We start from the raw sequence: 19,940 nt of genomic DNA on the forward strand, positions 1-19,940 counted from the left end.
TCCCACTTCCACGTCCTGCCGCAACCCCCTCAACCTAGTATATGTCCCCTGCTCCCAAAAACCACCCCCTGTTCTCGTATGCACTCCTGAATGCCCGATCGGTGTGCAACAAGCTCACCCCCATCCACGACCTCTTTGTTTCCCGCTACCTCAACCTCCTAGCGATCACGGAAACCTGGATCCAAGCCACTGACTCTACCTCCCCTACAGCACTCTCCTATGGAGGTCTCATCTGGACCCACTCACCCAGACCCAACGGTTGGTCTGCTCCTGTCACCACAGATCACCTTCTGAGTCCTCCCAAACCCCCCCTCTATCCTTCTCCTCCTTCGAGGCCCACTGCATCCGACTTTTCTCCCCAACCCCCCCTGAGGATTGCTGTAATCTACCGGCCTCCTGGACCCGTATCCCACTTCCTTGATGACTTTTCCGCCTGGCTACCCTTCTTTCTCTCCTCCGAGCTACCCACCATCATCCTTCGGGAATTCAACATCCCTCTCAACATCGACAACCCGGCCACATCCCAACTTAACCTCCTCTTTTGCACTTGCACAGTGCATACAATCCACCACCTACTCCAACGGGAATATCCTGGACCTTGTCTTCTCCCATCTCTGAGCTCCCCAGAACCTCACAAACACCCCCTTTCCCCTCTCTGACAACAACCATATTACCTTCTCTATCTCCTCGTCCTCTAATGCTTACCCCTCCAAGTGTCATACTACTACCAGCCGTAACCTCCACAACCTGAACCCTGCCCCCCTCCACTCTGCAGCTGATCAACTTTACGACAGCATCCTCCCCCTGTCCTTCCCCGACCTGGCCATGACTGCCTATAAAAACTCGCTGTTAACCGCCCTTGACTCGCTAGCGCCTTTAACCACACGAAACATCAGACCCCGACTGCTCCAGCCCTGGCAGACTGATCAAACCAAAACTCTCAAACGACGCAGTTGTGCGCTGGAGCGACTATGGAGCAAAACCAGATCCCAACTAGCATTCACCCGCTATAAATCTGCCTTCCACACCTACACCTCCTCCCTCCACGCTGCCAAACAAGCCTGCTTCCTGACCCTCATCAAGCCCCTCTGCTCCAATCCTCGCCAGCTCTTCTCCACCTTCAACTCTCTACTCTCTCCGCCCCCACCTTCACCCGGCACCTCACTCATCGCCCTTGTGATTGCCAATCACTTCAAAAACAAGATAGACACAATTTGCAGGGACATCGCTGCCGTTCAAACTTCCTCCCCACCCATCCCCTCTCACACAGCAACCCCCTCATCACCCCTCTCACTCGGCCTCACCACTGTTCAGACCTCCACCCCACCTAACATTCCTCACACTGAAGCCCCCTCAACATTCCACTCCTTCGACCCTACTACCATTGAGGAGGTCACCAAGGTCTTCTCTGAAGCCCGCCTCACCACCTGCCCCCTCGACCCTGTCCTCTCACAACTCCTACGACCTCTCTCCTCTGCCATCCTACGCTCCCTCACCCACATCTTTAATCTCTCTTCCGGCGCATTCCCCTCCCCTCTGAAGCACACACACATCACTCCCATACTCAAAAAGCTCTCCCTGGACCCCACTGACCCGAACAACCTTAGACCCATCTCCCTGCTGCCATTCACATCCAAACTCCTCGAGCGCTTAGTTTACAATCGCCTAAGCTCCCACCTCAACGACAACAACCTCCTCGATCCCCTAAGTCTGGCTTCTGTCCCCTACACTCCACCGAAACCGCCTTACTCAAACTCTCCGACTACCTGCTAACTGCCAAAGCTAATGACCACTATTCGGTGCTCCTACTCCTTGACCTCTCCGCGGCTTTCGACACAGTCGACCACACCCTCCTCCTCAAAAAACTACACTCCTTTGGCCTCAGAGATTCCGCTCTCTCCAGCTCTCATCCTACCTATCACAATGCTCCTTCAGCGTTACCTATAACGCTACCACCTCCCCCTCACTCCCCCTCTCTGTTGGGGTCCCCCAAGGCTCTGTCCTCGGGCTCCTTCTCTTCTCCATCTACACCTCCTCCCTTGGCCAACTCATACACTCTCACTGCTTCAACTACCACCTCTATGCCGACGACACGCAAATCTATCTCTCGACCCCTCGTCTCACCCCCTTGGTCTCCACCCGAATCACAAGCCTACTGAACGACATATCAGATTGGATGTCGCTCCACTTCCTTAAACTGAACCTCTCCAAAACCGAGCTCCTAGTCTTCCCCCCAGCCCGCACACCACCCCCCAATGACTTCTCCATCATGTCCAACAATGCCACCATCAGGCCCGCCCCGCAAGCCAGAGTACTAGGTGTCATTCTAGACTCCAATCTATCCTTCCTGCCCCAAGTCCATTCACTAATAAACTCATGCAGACTCCACCTCCGCAACATCGCCAAAATACGCACTTTCCTAACCCCAGAAACCACTAAGCAGCTCATCCACTCCCTCATCATATCACGACTCGATTACTGCAACTCCCTCCTTACTGGCCAGCCTCGCCACAGACTATCCCCGCTTCAATCGATCCTGAATACGGCAGCCAGACTCATCAACCTTACCAACTGCTCCGTTTCCGCCACCCCCCTCTGCCAATCCCTCCACTAGCTTCCGATTGCCCAACGGATCAAATTCAAAATCCTAACACTGACGTACAAAGCTGTCCATAATACTGCCCCAAACTACATCACCAACCTAATATCCAAATACCACTCAAAACGCACCCTCCGCTCCTCACAAGACCTCCTTCTCTCTAGTTCCCTAGTCTCCTCCTCCCATGCCCGCCTCCAGGACTTCTCCAGGTCTTCACCCATACTCTGGAACTCCCTACCCCAATCCATCGGACTATTACCTACTTTCCTCTCCTTTAGGCGCACCCTGAAAACCCACCTCTTCAGGGAAGCCTACCCCACCCCCTGCTAATTCCCGCCCTCCTCCACTCTTCCTACCACTCCATCCCCCACAGCTATTTCCTCCTGTACCACTATTCCCTCCCTCCTAGATTGTAAGCTCCAAGGAGCAGGGCCCTCGAACCCCTCGTGTATCGCATTGTATTGTTATTGTACTGTCGCATGTTCTGTCTCCCATTGTAATGTACAGCGCTGAGCAAACTGTTGGAGCTTTATAAATACTGTATAATAATAATAATATATGTGCCATTGTACCCCTGGCACATACTCCGCATCCTCTCCAAAACAAAGGTGATGTTTCTACTTGTTGTCTGTGAGCTATGTTTGGTGTAATATACCATCTAGTTAAACATTTATAATTCATCTCTACTGTGTTCATATTTGTCACCTTATGTGTTAATTTAAAAACTTTATTCCATTGCTGTACATTCAATTCTGTTGCAATCTCTTTTTCCCATTTTTTCAAGAAGAGCATAAAGTCCTTCTATAGCCATTAGGATCTTATAAATTCTAGAAGTAACATGTTTTGGGATTGTTTTTTCATTTAACAGTTTTTCAAATGGATACATGTCCTCCAACGTCCTCAATGGTTGATGGAGACTTGAAACAAAGTGATTTAGTTGATAATACCTCCACTCATCAAATGTGACAAATAAATCTTTTTTCTTTAAATTTTGAAAAGTTAGCATTTTCCTTTCATTCAATATATCCTTCAAACTTGCATTCTTATCCTTTAACCATTTCCCAAATATATTGTCCTTCCCCAGAGGGAAATATTACGTTCCCTCCAAAGGAGTCAATATTGAATTATATTTCCATCCTTTTTGACTATGCATTCTATCCGATACACTTAAAACTTTCCTTGTCAGTGAACTAATATTAACATCCAATGTGCGAAATTTATGTGGAATCCATACAATTTTTTCTAATTGTGCCTTACTTAAAATCCCTTCCATCTTCACCCATCCTTTCCCTTGTAAATTAAATGTCCAGTCCACTATTCGTAATATAATTACTGCTAAATAGTAATTTCTTACATTAGGTAAGCCCAGGCCCCCTTTTCCTTTTTCTCTACTCAAGACTTCGTAACTGATTCTTGGTTTCTTATTTGCCCGTATAAATTTAGTAATCATCTTCTTTATCATCCTGAAGAACGATCCTGGGAGGCAAACCGGAAGCATATGGAACTTATGCAAACGTTTTGGCATTATCACCATCTTTACTAAATTTATACATCTTATCCAAGAAGCTCCTCCCTTTGAAAGCCTCTTTAGTTCTTCCTTGATTTTGTTTATTAGGGGGATATCATTTCCTCCCAAGTATCCTATTTCCTTTTCCCTCCATATAAATGGAAACTCTTTTTGCAGATTCAGCTTCTCCAACCTTGGGATATTGATATTTAATATTTCTGTTTTTATTTTCAGGTTTGCTATCTCATCGTACTGTTTTAATACGTTCATTAAATTAGGCGTTAAACGTTATTTTAGGTTTCACAATGTAAAACAACATATCATCTGCATAAGCGGCTATTTTATGTTCCAGTTCACCTATCTTTATTCCCGCTATAGCTACACACTTCCTTACTTTCGCCAGAACTGGTTCCAAAGACAATACGAACAATAATGGAGAGAGGGGGCATCCCTGCTTAGTACCATTATAAAATTCTGAAAAAACGTGAAAGTGATCCGTTAACCTTCACCGCCACTGACAGGTTATTATACAGCCCTTTTATCCATTTTAACATTTTAGGGCCTATTCCTATGGCCTCCAGTGTGTCAAATATAAATCCAGAATTAACCCTACCAAAAGCCTTTTCGGCATCAATCGATAGGAGTATTGCCGGCACTTTCTCTCTCTTAGCTCTTTGTACTAGTACTATTATCCCTACCCTCTCTTCCTGGTACAAAACCCACCTGGTCTAGATGTACCCATTCTGGCATCAGATCCCTCAGTCTTGTTGCCAACAGCTTAGCATATAATTTAGTGTCTACATTTAGTAAAGATATAGGCCTATAACTGGCGCACTGCGTACTATCCTTCCCTTCTTTAAGAATAATTGTTATATGAGCTTGCAATGACTCCTCAATCATTTCCAATTCCTCCCCCAATGCTTTCATATACCTGCACAGGGATAAGAAGATCTTTAAATTTTTTATAATATCCTACCGGCCCTGGACTTTTACCTCCCCCTGTATTCTTTACAGCTAAATTAACCTCTTCACGCCGGCCGTACACAAATGTGCGGCCTTCCGGCGTCTGGGCCTAGAAGCCAAGCGGCCGCACATTTGCTTGCAATTAACAAAAAACATATGTGCTGAGAGTGCGCACCCTGCGCGCTCCCAGCACACGTCTGGTACTCATGGAAAGGTCCCGGTCTGCTCTTTCGATCGGGACCTTTCCCGATCATGTGACCGCCGTGATGACGCGTCACAGCGGTCACATGATCCCTAAACCCTGCCTATCCCGCCTCCCATCTTCTGAAACTCTTAATTCCTCTGGAGTAATGGGTCTGTCGAGGGTCTCTTAGTGTTCTTGCGCTAATCTTGGTAGCTCAACCTCACTTAAATATTTCTGCCTGATTCTCTTCCCTTTCCTTTTGATCACTACAGCTCACATTATAAAGTTCACTATAATATCTTTGGAACCTATTGGCGATATCAGAAGTAGCGTGTAATATTTTTCCTTTTTCATCTCTAATTTTTTCCATAAAATTTTTGGATTTCTTATTCTTTAACCTTCTCATTAAATATTTACCAGGTCTATTCCCATACTGGTATCTTTCCTTTGAAACCCTGTAAAATATCTTCCTCGACTCTTGTTCCATAAGATCTTTTAACTCATCTCTTTTAAGTATTATCTTCTGGTATATATCTATTTTTCCCTTTTTTTTCTTATGTACCTGTTCCAACTTATAAAGCTCTTCCATCACCCTCTTTATTCTTTTCCCTTGTTCTTTATTATGGTCTGCTCCTGCTGAAATCAATATTCCCCTGATATATACTTTATGTGTCTCCCAAACTATAGCCTCAGAGACCTCGTTAGTTTCATTGAGCTCCAAAAATTGTTAAATTTTTCTCCTTAACCTTTTCTCTACTTCGGGATCCTATATGAGCATTTCATTTAATCTCCACATAGTTGTTCTATCTTGCCCTCCTTTTACTCGTAATCTCGTTGTGACAGGGGCATGATCAGACATAGACATAACCTCAATGTTGGTACTAACCAATGACTCCAACTGTCTATGTTCTATCATTATATAATCCAGTCTCGAATACGAACCATGTACACGTGAGAAGAAGGTATAGTCTCTTTCTCTTGGATGTTTCACTCTCCACGTATCCACCAATTGATGTTTATATAATATTCTCTTCAATAGTTTCAACTTCCTACCCTCTTCTCTCTGTGCACATGACGATGCATCCAATTGAGGATCTAATCACAGACTAAAATCTCCCGCCACAACCAGACTTCCCTTTTTAAATTCAGAGAGTTTCTTTAACATCCCCTCTAAGAATATCACTGGATTTTTATTTGGACAATATATATTAGTGAATGTAAATTCCAGACCCTGTAACTTTCCCCTAAGAAATAGGAATCGGCCCACTGGGTCTTCCATTCTACTTTCCAGAGAAAAATTTACATTTTTTGAGAACCTAATTGCCACCCCTTTGGCTCTTTTAACTGGTGAGTCACCATAGTACCACTCTGGATGAAATTTTGAATATAATCTGATATTTGTATCTCGAGTTAAATGTGTTTCTTGGAGAAATACTACTTCTATAGAGTGTTGATGGATTTCCCTGAGTATCTTATGTCTTTTTATCGGGGAGTTCAGCCCTTTTACATTATATGCCATAAATGTAATCAAGATAATTTTTACTGTAGTTACGTTGATCTGCTGACTTTCCTTCAAAAGAACACAGATACATACAGTTTAGGATATGAATCTCTCCTTGGACCCCCTCTTTTTTGTCTCCAAATTTTATTTCAGGGGTCTCTCTGAGCTTTTTCCAGATTTTTTCTCTGTCCTCATAATTGTGGAAGCGGACAAATCACATCTCTAGGCAAGTCGCTGACACTCCTTGCAGTCTCCTTATCCTATGAATTCTCTCCATTTTAAGATGTTCTGTTGGGGGGTCTATCTAACAGAGGGGTTAAGCACTTTTTTTACTTTATCTTCCAATTCTTTCCCATGGGACTCTTCTGGCAAGCCGCGGATCCTTAAATTGTTTCTTCTTTCTTTATTTTCTTGGTCCTCTAATTTAAATGCAAGCTGTCTCTGTTCTCGTTGCATTTCTTCTATCTGCATCTCAAGTTTAGTGATCCAAAGCTCCTATGTCTCCATTTTCTCCTCTACCTCCTCCACTTGTGTCAATATTTGACCCAGATCGTTACATATTGCCACCAGTTCATTTTTCATAGATACCTCCAATTTTGCAAACATATCTGCCATATCGGCTTTTGTGAGAATTTGTGATGTAGCTCCTTGTTGCTCCATCACACTTTGATCCATTGTGTTATCCACATTTGTCGTGTCGTAAGACTGGTGCGCGTCTTGTGTTCCCAGTGACATTCTTGCATGGTCTCCCACCCCTTTTTCTATTTCTCTTCTGTTGTTTCTGAGGGGTTAATTTCTCTGGGATTTTCTCCTGGAGGGGTGGATATTTCTTTATTGTGCTAGTATTCACACCTGCTTTGGGGGTTTTTACTCCCCCCTTTAACGGATTTGCTCCTCATCTCTTATGCTTTGCCACTGAATTTGTTGTAATACACGGCTGCTGTATTATCCGTCCCCCTGAGAGACTTTCCCTCCTAAAAAATACTTTTTGGGAGTAGGAGTGATCTATCCAATACCGCCGCCACTGAGAATCACTGAGTACCCCCCAAATTCAATCCTCTAACCCCCACAATGCTCAGGAGTGCATGTAGACTATAACATTAACAGCAGATGAATCACAATAGAGAAAGTCCTGCCGTTGCTCACGGCAACTCACCAACCCCTTTCATATCGATAAATCTGGATCTCGTCTTCATAGGGCGTACACCGACCCCGCAGTTACTGCCGAACCCGATTCCTGATAGGGTTAGATAGGTTAAGGAAATTAATAAAGGGTCACTGTTTCTTTAAACTTCTGGGGTGTCTCAGGGTCTCCCAAGGTTGCTAGCCAGGTCTTTAATAAATCGTTTTTAAAATGCTCCCTCTTCTTCAGCTGTAAAGCCACATCACTCTTCAGAGGTTTTGAAATTGCCTGTCACTTTTTCAAAATTGCCGCCTTTCATCACATGAGCTGTCACCTGGTAAGTCACATGGGTGGTCACATGGATGTCACAGGGATGCTCTCACTGTCCCCATCTCCTCTGCTGTCGCCGCCTCCTGCTCCCGGACACTGCCGATCCACACCACTCTGCCACCTCTCCCAGGGGCACTGGACCGGACCTTCACCTTTGAGACCAGCTCTGCACCCGGACCCAATGCTGCCATGGCTCTCCTCTCCGCTCCACCCCTGCCCGGCCTCATGGTATGTAGAAACTTTAGGGATACAGAGCAGCAGGAAAGGACTAGCTGAAGGGCTACAGAGCTACTCTTTCAGTTTGTTGGGTGCTTGGAGCTCACGCTGCTCATGGCGCCATGCTCATGCTCCTCCCCCCCATCCTTCAATGCAATTACTGGACTTTGAACTTGTTCCGGAACTGAGCTCCGGAATTCAGCTCAGATTTGCTGGGATCCAATCTCGAATGATCCCAGCAAAAACCCAGACAGATAGATAGCTGTGGCACTCCTCTCAATGCGGCGCCAGGTGGACACATGCCCCAACCCCCTCTCTACCTAGTTCCCATCCTGCTTGTGCTAGAAGGTGGGGTGGAAGGATCAGATATGTGTACTGGAGGGGGCTCTTTGGAAAAGGAGATAACTTGTGCTTGAAGGTGGGTGGAGGAAGGGGCAGATATATACTGAGGGGATACTTTGGGAGCGGAGTAGGCTTGTGCTAGAAGGTGGAGTAGGGGCTCCTTGGAAGCACAGGACTTGTGCTAAAAGTTGGGGTGGAGGGGATCTCAAATCCAACCCCCTCTTCTACTACAAGTCCTCTCCCCTCCCAAACTGCTCCCCAGCACATATCCTCTTACCCCCCTCCCCAGATCACTCCTCCAAGTGTACACTCTTACCTGCTCCACTTCACCCCCCTTTCTGGTCACTGTGTCCACCTTTAATGTAAATCTTCATATAGAAATTCACTGTAGACCTCAGATCATCAGCATGGCTCAACATGCAGAGTGGTGTTTCTCCCCCCTGAGGCGGCTTCAGTCTGCTCTGTGTACTGCAGGCAGCTGGTGGAAAGAAGGTGTAGAGAGCAGCGTGCAGAGCCCTATGCACCCTTCAAGAGATGCAGGGAAGGTGTAGAGCCCCATACACTTCTCAAGAGATGCTCCAATAACTGGCCCCTGCCAAGCCAGTTACTAGAGCTCAGTGCTGAAACTCATTCTAGCACTGGGCTCCGCAATTTATCACAGATTTGCTGGGATGCTGGTATTTAAATCAAATCTAGGGACAGTTCCAGTGAAAATCCAGACACGTGGCAAGCCTAGCTCAATGTGGTGCCCGAGCTACATTATCCCCATAGTTTCGGTCCTGTCTACAGTTCCCTTGTCTCCTTCTTCCATGCTTGTCTCCTGGACTACTCTAGGGCCTCTCACATCCTCTGGAACTTCCTACTCCAATCTGTATTGTTATGTCCAACTCTGTCTTCCTTTAGGCAATCGCTGAAAACTCTTTTTTTCAGGAAAGCCTATCTTGCCTCTAGCCTCTTGGTGCATATAAATCCTGTGTGATAATGATAATAATAATGTGAAAGTTATGTAAGTGCGTTGAGTGCCCAAAAAATCCAAGCAAATTGTGAACAATAAAACAAACAGTGAAACAATAGCTGCACTCAAAAAATACCAGTACAAATACTCAATACATGAAATCCAGTTATTGTTGCTCTATTGATAAAAAATACTAATATCGAGTCACTTATTCTTTTTTTTTTTTCTAACAGAATTTTATTGAGCATAGTGCAATGTTACACATGTGACATGTTGAATAGAAAAGAAACAAATCAGACAATATTGGACAGATCACATGTCACTTCAATAATAATACTTCTGTAAGGCTATAACAGACCATCATATCTAAGAGATCTTGCAAATCAAATGTGAGAAGGAGACAGGGAAAAGAAATAGGTAGTGGGGAAAATAGAAGAATGGAGAATAGAAAAGGGGAGAGCAGAGGGGAAGAAGGGGAGGGAAGGGGGAGGACTGGGAGGAGTAATGAAAGGAAAGGGATGGAAGGGGGGGGGGGGATTACTACAGTATAACCTACACTATCAACTGATTTAAAATCGTATGTACCCTATAGTCATAACATTGAATGGGACATCAACTGTTTCATCAATAACAGTTGATAGTGTTGATAAGTTATACTGTAAGAATATCAGGATATCAGAATTATGGCACTTATAGACATTGGGGGTTGTTGAAACACAATATGAGTGACATTAGTCCTAATCTTAACATATTATTTAACATACTGTATTATTATATTTTAATTTTTAATTTTAATTTATTCCTATTTTATATGTAAAAAAATGATTTTCTTTTTTGTTTAAGTATTGTAAATGGGACATGCACTTTAACTGGTGAGATTTGTTTTATCTATCTTGGTTTGATAGTATGAATCTTGAAGCAAGGTGCAATGATATTTTCTAGGCAGAATGGTTATTTCATTTTCACCACTGAGGGGTTAATACTCAGACTATAAAGTGGTAGGATTTTTATAATTTCTACAACTAAGGGGGAATAAGCATTTGGGTTGGTATTGTGGCTAGATTTTATAAATATTTAATAAATGTTTAGTATAAGATTTCTCCCCATTTATTCAGCAGTGGCTGTTGTACTATCAGTAAATTTTTAATCTTTTAAGTTTGAAATTTGGAGTTTAATACTAGTTGTAGTGTAGGTGCGGTCACTGTAAACTCAGATGTCTGGAGTACTGTCCTTTTTGACCTTTTTGACACAGCGGATCATAATAAGGGGGGAAGAGAGGAGAAGAGATACCAAAGTCTGTCACATCTCTTTTCCATCTAGGATGTTACAAGCAAGATATGTTCAGCATCATGCTCTGTTAGGCCACCTATAATCTAGGGCAGCAGTCACTAAATGGCAGACCATGGTCCGTGAACAGCCCCAGCAGCACCGCTGCAGGGACCACCAGCCCACAATGACAGATCCGCTGCTGAGCAGGGCGGTCATCATGGCAACATAAACTGTGCTTGTCAGAGTGCCCCTTAACATAAAATAATGGGCATGCTGATAGACTTGCTGAGGGGCCCTCTGTCGGGCACATTTAATGTTAAGGTGTACTTTGATGGGCACAACATAGAATGTGCCTATCAGAGTGCCCCTTAACATAAAATGTATCCACCAGAGTGCCCCTTAATATAAAATAACGGACATGCTGATAGACTTGCTGAGGGGCCCTCTGTCGGGCACATTTAATGTTAAGGTGTACTCTGATGGGCACAACATAGAATGTGCCTATCAGAGTGCCCCTTAACATAAAATGTATCCACCAGAGTGCCCTTTAATATAAATGTGCCCATCAGAGTGCCCCTTAACATAAAATATGCTTATCAGCATGCCCGTTATTTTATGTTAAGGATCACTCTGACAAGCACAGTTTATGTTAAGGGGCACTCTAATGAGCACATTTTATGTTAAGGGGCACTCTGATAGGCACATTTTATGTTAAGGGGCACTCTGACGGACCCATTTTATGTTAAGGGGGCACAAATGGGCACATACTTTGGAAAGGGGCACTCTGATGGGCACATGTGATGGAAAGGGTTACTCTGATGGGGAAATATGATAGAAAGAGGTACTTTGAGTGTAAGGGGGCATTCTGATGGGAATACCTGATGTAAGGTGGCAATGTGATTGGGATACCTGATATAAAGGGGCACTCTGATGGGGACAACTGATGTGATAGGAATACCTGATGTAAAGTTGCACTCTGATGGCCAGACCTAATGTAAGGGGGCACACTGATGGGCACACCCTATTTGGACCTTGGTCAGAAGAAAATTTTAGTGACCGGACCTCCTTGAATTTTAATTCAATACCCCTGATCTAAAGTCTAACTATTCGGTAAGGAGCAGTGTGTTTTTTTGTGGTAGTGGGCACAAGAGTCTCTATTTCACCACACACGTGTAGGATTATTGTGGACACAGCTGTTCATAATTGGGATTTTGTCATCAAAAGACATTTTCATTGTTTGGTGTTTCATGCATTTTGACTTAATAATATTATTGATAGGAGCACATTTAAAGTATAAGTGACTTATTATTAGTATTTTTTTATCAATAGTGCTGGATATCAAATAATAATAATACATTGCAATAAAATAACCTAGAAGGTTCATTTTAAATCAGACACAATGATCTGCAGCCAAACTATGTGTACAAGGTAATCCTATGATCTGAAACATAGGAGGAATTATAATGGATTTATAATTATGATTTACTTTTAATCTGTACAGCACATGGTAACACTAATACATTACATTATTATTTTTAGGAAATTAGTACCCTTTGTTTCCCATGAATAAAGAATTCATCTAAAAAATATTTCGAGCAAATATTCCTTATATTTTCAAGTGCAATTTTTATCTTCTTCTTTGGGAACTTTGCTAGCAGCTTTTAAAGAACTTTTTCTGTCACTATTTCTGTCACAGCATTTTTTCCCTTTGGTCTGCTAATTAAGGGGAGTGCTTAATTGTTCATAGGTGCTACAAGTGCTCTAAAACTTTCTGTAGAGCTCACATTAAGCTTGTTCATATTTTGCTGACTAGAACCCCCAAAAAAGCTCACATTAGAGATCTGAAATTGCAGCAACCTTGAAAAGAGTCTTCTACTCATTGAACAGGTAGTAAATGGGGTTGTTGTTAAAGGTGCAGGGGTATGCCGGGATCATCAGGTAGGAAGATAGGTTATTGCAGTTAGAAGGAGTGGTAGGGGCTGAAAGAAAAGGAGAGCCAGTCCTGTGTTTGAGCATCCAAACAAATTTGCCAAGCTGGGTGAAGATGTGGGGGTGGAAAACTCAGAGGTGGCAGCCCTGGAACTCACTGCTACCCCTAACAGCTGGGAAAACAGTCCATCTAGTAGAGGTGGCGAAGGTAGTGCAGATAGGCCAAGACAATTGGTAATAAAAGGGGATTCTATAATCAGGACTGACTGAATAATTTGTCACAAGGACCGCCTCAACTGAATGGTTTGATGCTTCCCTGGTGTCAGGGTCTGGCATATGGTGGACCAGGTTGATAAATTACTGGGAGGAGCTAGGCATGACCCAGCACACAATAACAAGGTTCCTATGCTACAAACAACCCTTGTAAATGATAGTGCTATTTGTCCCACAAACAAATATTCAAACCACAAGTGCAGCAAGCGACAATGAACTAAAGTGTTTGTTCACCAATGCCAGAAGTCCGCCAAACAATATCGGTGAGTTAGCCACTTTGGTGAATGAAGAGAACCATGCATTAATTGGTATTGCTGAATGTTGACTTCATTCTTCACATGAGTGGGCTATTATTATTCCTGACCATGCCCTCTTTCAGAGAGACAGGACAACACATAAAGGTGGGGGTTTCTATGTGAGAAGTGATCTCAAAGCAAGTGTGAAAGAGGGACTTATTGATGGAGAGTATGATGATGCTGAAGCATCATTATTATTATTACATCAAGTTTATATAGCGCCAAAGGGTTTACTCAGCGCTGTACAATAGAGGGGGGGGGGGACAATACAAGAAACAGAACAGCAACAACAACAGTACACGAGGGGTTAGAGGGCCCTACTCTTTCGAGCTTACAATCTAGGAGGGAGGGGGTAGTAGCACAGGAGGAAGTGGCTGTGGGGGATGGAGTGGTAGGAGGAATGAAGGAGAACGGCTGTTAAGTGAAGGAGGGGTAGGCTTCCCTGAAGAGGTGGGTTTTCAGGGAGCGCCTGAAGGTGAGGAGGGAAGGTGACACTCTGATGGATTGGGGCAGTGAGTTCCAGAGGATGGGGGAGGACCTGGAGAAGTCTTGCAGTCATGCATGGGAGGAGGAGACCAGAGAGCAAGATAGAAGGAGGTCCTGTGAGGAGCGAAGGGTATGGGTAAGGTGGTACTTGGGAATCAGGTTGGTGAGGTAGTTAGGGGCAGTGTTGTGAATAGCTTTGTAGGTCAGGATTAGTAGTTTGAATTTGATGTGTTGGGCAATCGGGAGCCAGTGGAGGGATAGGCAGAGGGGGGTGGCAGAGGTGGAGCGTTTGGTGAGGTGGCCGCTGAGTTCAGGATGGTCTGGAGCGGGGAGAGCCTGCACTGGGGTAGGCCGGTGAGAAGCGAGTTGCAGTAGTGAGATAATCAGGGAGTGTACGAGTAGTTTAGTGGTGTCTGGGGTAAGTAAGGTACGTATCTTGGCGATGTTGCGGAGGTGGAGCCTGCATGTGTTTGTAAGTGATTTGATATGAGGTTGGAAGGAAAGGTTAGAGTCCAGAATGACGCCAAGGACTTTGGCTTGCGGGGCGGGATTGATGGTGGTGTTGTTAGTAGTGATGGATAGGATGGGGGGGGGGGGGGTGACTGGGCAGGGGGAAAGATGAGGAGCTCGGTTTTGGAGAGGTTAAGCTTGAGGAAATGGAGCGACATTCAATCTGAGATGTCGTTTAGGAGGTGAGTGATGCAGGCGGAGAATGTGGGGGTGAGGTGAGGGGTGGAGAGGTAAATTTGAGTGTCATCAGCGTAGAGGTGATAGTTGAAGCCGTGGGAGTGTATGAGTTTGCCAAGGGAGGAGGTGTAGATGGAGAAGAGAAGGGGTCCAAGGACAGAGCCTTGGGGGACCCTGACAGAGAGAGGGAGGGAAGGGGAGGTGGCACTGTTGTAGGAAACGCTGAAGGATCGTCGGGATAGGCAAGAGGAGAACCAGGAGAGAGTGGTGTCTCTGATGCCAAGGGAGAGACGTTTATTAAGGAGGAGGGGGTTGTCAACTGTGTCAAAGGCCGCGGAGAGGTCCAGGAGAAGGGAACAGAGCAGTCGACTTTGGCTTTAGCGGTTAGCAGGTCGTTAGTGATTTTGAGGAGGGCAGTTTCGGTGGAGTTTAGGGGACGGAAGCCGGACTGTAGTGGATCAAGGAGGTTGTTGTCAGGTAGGTGGGCGCTTAGGCGATCGTAGACTAGGCGCTCAAGGAGCTTGGAAGTGAGTGGCAGCAGGGAGATGGGTCTGAGGTTGTTTGGGTAAGTGGGGTCCAGGGAGGGCTTTTTGAGTATGGGGGTGATGTGTGCATGCTTTAGGGGGGGCGGGGAATGCGTCAGTAGAGAGGAAGAGATTGAAGATGTGGGTGAGGGAGTGGATGAGGGAAGAGGGGGGTGACCGGAGGAGTTAAGAGGGGATAGGGTCCAGGGGGCAGGTGGTGAGGCGGGCTTCTAAGAAGACCCTGGTGACTTCCTCAGTGGTAGCAGGGCTGAAGGAGTACATTGTTTGGGGGGTTATGGTAAGCGGGGCCTTGGGTGTGGTGGGGGGCAGTGCGATTGCAAAGTCAGAGGAGGGGAGAGATGGGGGGGTGGTGGGGGGGGCTAGGTGGGGAGGTAGATTGCGAGTTGACTATGTCCTTACGGATTGTGTCAATCTTGTTGTGGAAATGAGTAGCAATCTCGTGGGTGGTGAGTGAGGTACTGAGTGGAGGAAGGGGGGGGAGAGAGCAGGGATTTGAAGGTGGAGAAGAGTCGGCGAAGGCAGGTGGAGAGGGTGTTGATCAGGTTTACGATGTAGGCCTGCTTGGCGGCATGGAGGGAGGAGGTGTAAGTGAGGAAGGCAGATTTGTAGAGGGAGAACGCACGAGGGGACCTGGTTTTGCGCCATAGTCTCTCCTGTGACGTTTGAGGCGTTTAGTATGGTCGTTCAGCCATGGTTGAAGTGGTCTAGGTTTGAAGTTGCATGTGGTTAGGGGTGCCAGAGAGTTTAGGGCAGCTGACAGTGAGTCGTTGTACGTGGAGGTGACTAGGTCAGGACATGACAGTGGAAGGATGCTGTCGTGTAGGCGGTCGGCAGCCGAGTGGAGGGGGGCCGGGTTCAGGTTGCGGAGGTTGCGGAGGGTGATGGTTTGGCGCTTTGGGGGGGGGGTTAGGGGAAGGGGAGACGGTGAACGTGAGGAGGTGGTGGTTGGAGAGAGGGAAGGGGGTGTTAGTGCACTGGTTGAGGGTACAGAGGTGGGAGAAGACAAGGTCTAGGGTGTTCCCATCGATGTGGGTAGAGGATTGGGTGTATTGAGTGAGCGCAAAGGAGGAGGTTAGGTGGAGGAGATGGGAAGTAGCCGGGTTGTTGTCGTTGATGGGGATATTGAAGTCCCCAAGGATGATGGTCGGTAGCTCAGAGGAGAGGAAGAAGTGAAGCCAGGCGGTGAAGTCATCCAGGAAGCGGGGTATGGATCAGGGAGGCCTGTAGATCACTGCGATCCTTAGGGGGGGTGGGGGAGAAGAGTCGGATGCAGTGAGCCTCGAAGGAGGAGAATGATAGAGAGGGGGAGTTAGGGAGGACCTGGAAGGTGCTCAGCGGTGATAAGAGCAAGCCAACACCACCACCTCTGCGACCGCTCGGTCTGGGTGAATGGGACCAGACGAGACCTCCATAGGAGAGTGCTGCAGGGGAGGTAGAGTCAGTGGCCTGTACCCAGGTCTCGTTGACCGCTAGGAGGTTGAGGGAGTGGGAGATAAAGAGGTCGTGGATGGCGGTAAGCTTGTTGCATACCGAGCGGGTATTCAGGAGTGCAACTGAGAGAGGGGGGTTGGATGCGGGGAGGAGGGGCACAGGTACGAGGTTGAGGGGGTTGCAGCGGCTGGCGGGAGCAGGGGGTCCCTGGGGAAGGGGGGTGGTGAGGGGCCAGGGTTCGGGGAGATGTCCCCAGCGGATAGGAGAAGGAGAAGGGTGAGGAGGGTGGCATTGGAATGGGAGGTGCAGGAGCGTGTGGGTCTGATAGTGGTGGCACGTGGGTCGACAGGGGAGTGGAGTAGCAGGAGGAGGTGGTGAGTGCCGTAGTGGGGAGAGGGGAGAAGTGAAGGGGCAATGTAGAGCTGTTTTGGAGGGGTAGGCAGGTAGAGGGAGGCGATTTTTGGGACGGAGGAGAGGAAAACGAGGAGGAGGAGTGCAGGTGGCATGTTGGGGTGAGCGGAGTGCTGGACAGGTCGGGGGAGGTGACGGGATACAGGTCAGGACAAGGTGATGTGGAGAGTCTGTATCGCCGTGGAGGAGTCCATTTGAGTCCTTCTGAAGGGGGAGAGTGAGAGTGGAGGGCAGCTGGGTCAGCAGCTGGCTGGTTGCAGTCTGTGGATGCAGTATGCTGGCATCTGTGGGTGCTGTGGCGCGTCTTCAGTGGGTACGGTGATTCGGCGAGCGGAGGGGTCGTAGGGCGCGATGTCCGGGGGTGTTGGTAGGCACGGCGTCTGGTGATGCTGGCGACTCGGTGACTGGAGATGTTGAGGCCAGGCAACAGGTGCTGAGGGCTTGGCGTCGGAAGGCGCTGAAGGTGCTGGAGGGCTAGGCGTCAGGAGGTGTTGAAGGATCGTCATCAGGCAGTGTTGTGGACCAACGTCTGGAGGTGGTGTAGGCTAGGTGTAGCTAGGTGCAGTAGGGCTCGGCGTCCGTGGGCAAAGTGAGCCAGTGCATGCGGATGCTGCGGGCCAGCGACTGAGGGTGCTAGGGGTCCGGCGTCTGTGGGAACAGTAGGGCCTGGTGTTAGTGGGTGCTGTAGGCCGCGTGGCAGGCTTGACTCCGCCGGATTGGACAGGGCTCGGGGCTGTGTGGTGGTAGGTGCCCAGCCATGTGGTACCCGGAGGGGAGCAGGGAGGCAACTGGTCATAGAGGCTTACTCTCTCGGTGGCGGTGGGGGCTTACCCTCTTGGTGTGGGTGGCAGAGGTGCGGCGACTTCTCGACTCGCTGGGTAGCCTGGAGAGGTCCCTGGTCCGAGGCTGGGTGCCAGCTGATGCAGGGTGCTGGGTGGTCTGAAGCAGCCTCTAGGCTGGGGCAGGGTGCTGGGTGCAGGTAGCTGGGTGCCGGTAGCTGGGTGCTGGGTGTACTGAGGTGGTAGCTGGCTGCCAGTTGCTGGGTGCTGGGTGGCCTGAGGTGGTAGCTGGGTGCCGGTAGCTGGGTGCTGGGTGGCCTAAGGTGGTAGCTGGGTGCCGGTAGCTGGGTGCTTGGTGGCCTGAGGTGGACCCAGAGCCGATGGGGAGGGCTCTAGGGAGATGGACAGGTCAGTGGGCTGGGTGGTGGAGCAGCGGTCCGCCGTCGGTTTGGGCTGGTTCCTGGTGGTCAGGGATGGACCCAGGGCCGATGGGGGAGGCCCTGGGGAGGCAGGCAGGTCAGCGGGGGGCCGATGCCCGGCGATTCGGGTCGGCCGCGGCTTCGGGTGCGAGGTAGGCCGCAAGTCTCGGAGCTCCGAGAAAAAGGTCCGGTGGCCTTCCCTGGTTGCTGAGCAGGGACTGGAGAGTTGTGGGGGCCCCGCCAGGGTCCGCTGTCGTCCGGAAGGCAGCGGATTGGGGCCAGGGGTGCAGGAGCTTGCTGCTATGCGTCCAGTCCCACCGCCATCTTGCCCTACTACACCATGGGTTAAACTCTAATAATTACCATCAAAGTTAATTATTGAAGTTCCAAAGTTAAGTTTGTTAATGAAGAGGTGGAAACTCCTTGACAGACAAAAAGGGCTCCAAGGACTAGGACAGTAATAATAACGGGGGATTTTAACTACCTTGAAACTGACTGGAGTAATGGCAGTGCTGGAACAGTAAAAGGGTGGAAATGTGAAAAACCTATTTAAGACAATTTTATGGAGGCCCCAACTAGAAATGATGCTCTGCTGGACATGTTGATCTCAAACCATGCGGAGATTATTACTTATGTTGATATAAAAGAACATCTGGGTAGCGGTGACCATAACATGATTTAATTTAATGAAAGCTGTAAACAACAAACACATACTGGAAAGATAAAAACACTTAATTTTAAGAGAGCAAATTTTCCAAGGCTGTTCAAGATTTGGACTGGGAGAGAATGTTGCCATTAAAGAACACAGAACAGAAATGGGAATGGTTCAAATTGACCGTATGCAAACATACTGAAAAACATATTCCCATGGGCAATAGGTTTAAAAGGCTAAAAATAAAACCTGTGTGGTTCACATTCAAAGTCAAAGTATCTTTAACTAATTAAAAAAAGAGCATTTAAAATATATAACAGTTAAAGAACATTGTCATCATTTAAAAGTTACAAAGAATATAACAGAATATGTGAAGAGTAAATCAGGGCTTCAAAAACTGAAAAGGAACAAAAGTTTGCAAAAGAGAGTAGTTCTTCAAATATACTGTAATAACAGTAAAAGGGTCAGATCTAAGCATGTAGGCCCTTTACTCGATACTTTTGTGTTTGTTACTGGGGAATTCTTCAGGTCTGTGTATACAAGGAAAATGGGGACGCTCAAGTCTTTAATGGAGATAGTATTGGCATAGCCCCAGCTGATCCACAATGGCTCAAAACTGACATAGGTCAGAATTATTTGGACAAAATAAAGGTGAATAAAGCATGTGGACCAGATGACTTACACCCAAGGGTTCTTAAAGAGCTGAGCTCAGTTATATAAACCATTGTTTCTAATTTTTAGAGACTCTTTAATGACTGGCATGGTAAAGTTATGAACTTGGGGGCTAAAAACATGCATGCATCATACATTCTATGATGTGTACTGGGGGAGTCAGTGGTGGAGAAGAATCTGGGTGTTCTAGTAGATATAAACTTAACAATAACATGAAATGCCAAGCTGTAGTTTCATTTTTCCCCTGTACAAATCTATAGTAATACCTCACCTGGAATATGCAGTTACAGTTTGGGTACCAGTTCACAAAAAGGATATCAGAGAACTAGAGAAAGGGCAGAGAAGGGCAATCAAACTGATAAGAGGTATGG

General features: G+C 46.9%; 1 protein-coding gene across 1 annotated transcript in view; it reads right to left on the bottom strand.

Annotated features, from left to right (window-relative positions):
- LOC149448766 (visual pigment-like receptor peropsin) overlaps positions 1–19,940 on the bottom strand; it is a 56,584-nt gene that overhangs the window by 10,262 nt on the left and 26,382 nt on the right. The window lies entirely within an intron of this gene.

The sequence above is a fragment of the Staurois parvus genome, unplaced genomic scaffold (genome assembly GCF_062004578.1).
Source record: "Staurois parvus isolate SC_StPar_1 unplaced genomic scaffold, SC_StPar_1.0 ptg000657l, whole genome shotgun sequence".
NCBI lineage: Eukaryota > Metazoa > Chordata > Amphibia > Anura > Ranidae > Staurois > Staurois parvus.